Source organism: Prunus mume, linkage group LG2 (assembly GCF_029339155.1).
Source record: "Prunus mume cultivar Tortuosa linkage group LG2, ASM2933915v1, whole genome shotgun sequence".
In the NCBI taxonomy this organism is placed as follows: domain Eukaryota; kingdom Viridiplantae; phylum Streptophyta; class Magnoliopsida; order Rosales; family Rosaceae; genus Prunus; species Prunus mume.
In genome coordinates, this window is record NC_142699.1 from 11168508 (window position 1) to 11171597 (window position 3090).

Consider the following 3090-nt stretch of genomic DNA (forward strand, 5'->3'; position numbering starts at 1 on the left):
TTGTGGATGCTCTAAGTTTCAATATGGTACATTAATCATGTATGATTAAACAAAGCTGCTTACCATCGACTAACAACCACACAAAACCTTTCCCAACAATCTTAAATTGCTAGCTGCCAGCTTTAATTTGAGTAACAACAACACCAACCTGCTGTTAGCTAGCCTGATCCTGATGTGATTTATAAACTATAAACTTTAATTTATTTATAGCAAAGGGGAATGATCCCATGCTTGCTAGAGCATGCAAGTTAGCTCTGCCGCGACACCGTCTCTGAGCTGAGGTTTGTGGCCACGACGGGGCTTCTCACCACATGTTCACCTCCACTCTCCGCCCAAGTTAGATAGCCAAAAGCCACAGTCTCCTTCGTTCGTCTTGGACCTTTTATACTCAGCACAAAGCTCAGCTTCTCACCCTCCTCCTTGAACTTCAATGTGTTCGGAACCACTGCAACCTCAAACCCTTTTAAGGGTGTAACGCTTGCAACGTAGGTCGACTGTCCCTTTCCTATGTAGGTCACTGTCCTCCGGAATTCTTGAGTGGTTTGTACATCCGGCTTCGAATCGTTTGCGTTGAAGAATGCAATGAAAGAAGGATAGTTAAGATCCAAGGAAGGAGTTGAGCAATTGTTCGAGGCTGATTTGGTGATGGTTTGGATTTGCTTGTTGGTGTAGTTCAGTGCACAAAGGAGATTTATGTAATCTTCTATGTCCGCGTCGTATATGAGCCCCGGGTCAAGGGCTTTGTTGGGATTGACATGACCTGCCCCCATGGCTAGAGGACTGGCTGGCTGGTAACCATCACCAATGTCTTTAATGGGGCTGAGAGTGTTATCCAATGTGTCTGATGTCGTCATCATGGCCGATCTAATAGCAGCAGGGCTCCATTTTGGATATGCAGCTTTTAGAAGAGCTGCTAGACCGGCTGCATGCGGGCACGCCATGGATGTCCCGGACAAGAGATTAAAATTACTGAACAAGTATTTTTTGTTCACCACGGCTACCGCTGTATTTTGAGGCCATGCAGCTAGGATTAATGACCCTGGAGCCAGAATGTCTGGCTTCAAGGTAAATGGGAAGCTTGGGGATGGCCCTCTGGAGGTGTAGCTGCTTGTAACTGGTGCTGGTTTGGCACCAAGAAGTGTCTTTTGAAATTCCAAGCTTGCTGTTGGCTGAGAGTTGCTGTTGATGTAATCTTTGATCGATTCGCCTTCCTTTGGACTGAGAAAGATTGTGGGAAATGGGCTTCGGAGGAACTTCTTCAAGTCAGTTTTGTCGGTAATAAAAAGGCCTCCGGCAACAGTTGCGTTGTAAACATTATAAACTTGTTTGCCTAACGAATCATTTCTGTCCTGGCACACAACTATCTTCTTCCCCACCTGTTTCAATTTTTTCCGACTGTCACATGCATCAAGGAAAACAAGTGGGAATTGGGTTGAAGATGAATTCCCCGGAAAAAGAGTAGACCCCGTGACGGAGCCTCCGTTGCCAAAATGCGCAGTTCCTTCAAAATCACGGTCGATTGTGCCGGCGGCAACGGTGAGAACCCATGGGATGCCATTGTGCAAGGTGCCAAAGAAAGGGCCCTCATTTCCTGCAGATGTGGACACAAAGACACCTTTCTCCAAGGCTGAAAATGTGGCTATGGCAACAGGGTCCTCATACAAAGCAACCCCATCAAGCCCAAGTGACAAGGACAAAACATCCACACCGTCTATAATCGCTTGCTCAATGGCAGCAATTATATCAGAAGACAAAGCGCCCTCTTCCCAAAGAGCCTTGTACATGGCCACGTGAGCCTTCGGAGCCATGCCACTAGCTGTGCCCGGTGCATAACCAAAATAAGATGCCCCGGGCACATAATTTCCAGCTGCTGTGGATGAGGTGTGGGTCCCATGCCCATCTGTGTCCCTTGTTGAATTCACAGAAATGGTCAAGTTGGGGTTTTGGGCAATGAGCCCTTTGTTAAAGAACCTTGCCCCAATCAACTTTTTGTTGCACAAAGAGGAGTTGAATTGGGTGCCGCTCTCACATTCACCTTTCCATCTTGGTGGGATTTCTGACATTCCATCGTCACTAAAGCTCTCACTTTCTGGCCAAACACCAGTGTCCACCACTCCAATTATGACATCTTTGCCATAATCTGCAACCGGCCAAGCTCCAGATTTGGAACTGAGGCCAAGAAACTGAAAGGAGTGAGTTGTGTCTGGTTTTACTGGCAAGTCTTTGACTGAAGAAATGTAGCCTGGAGAGGTTTTTATGGCCTCGAGCTCAGAAAGAGAGAGACTTGCACTGAACCCATTTATGACATGAGTATAACTGTAAATAAGTTTAGAAGAGAGGGCAGAAGAAGAGGAGGTTGTGGTGGTGTTTGGCCTAAACTTGCTCAGTGCAGAGTTTACTGTGGCCAAGTACCATGAATGGTGATCAGCAAAGGCTTTTGGCATCATGGTTGCGTCCATGTGGATGATATAATTGTTGGGTTGAGCCAAAGTGGTAGAGATAATGGCAATGGCAAGCCAAAAACACAAGCGAACATGATGACCAATAGCCATTGAAATTGAGCACAAGGGAAGGGAGGAAGAGAAGAATTCAGAACATAATATTGAATTTGTACAGTTCGTAATTTTTATAGAGAGTTTCTAAGGAGCATGGGAACCAATCAATAAATAGAAAATAAATAAAGGAAAAAGAAGGTCGACAGCCAATATAACACGGATGGGAGCAGGAGAGGAGGAGAGGAGAGGAGAGGAGAGGAGAGGAGCGGAGAGTTGGCAAGTTGTCAATTTTTTGTTTACTTTTGAGTTGAGGGCGGGACATTCAGCCACGTCACGTGTCCCGAGTTTGGGTATCAGTTTGGCGTGCTTTTCTGTCTTTTAATTTCGAGCGGCACCAGTTTCTGGTTTCAAGTTTTCACTCTTCATCTTCACTCCAAAATGATGGTCAGTAAGTCATGTAATTTGTTTTTTTTTTTTCCTACTGTTGGTAAGTAGTGCATATGAGCCTGAATGACAATACAATACTAAACAACGAAGACTTATTTTTAGGAACGGGGATTAGTTTAGTTGAGGCCAAAATAGTAAGTTCATTCTT

The 3090-nt window shown here is 45.3% G+C and overlaps 1 pseudogene across 1 annotated transcript; it reads right to left on the bottom strand.

Moving 5' to 3' along the window:
- LOC103320350 (subtilisin-like protease SBT3 pseudogene) lies at positions 1 to 2881 on the bottom strand (annotated as a pseudogene). The gene has a single exon (XR_016123780.1). The product of XR_016123780.1 is annotated as a subtilisin-like protease SBT3 pseudogene (transcript).
- Between the last annotated feature and the right edge of the window lie 209 nt (positions 2882 to 3090).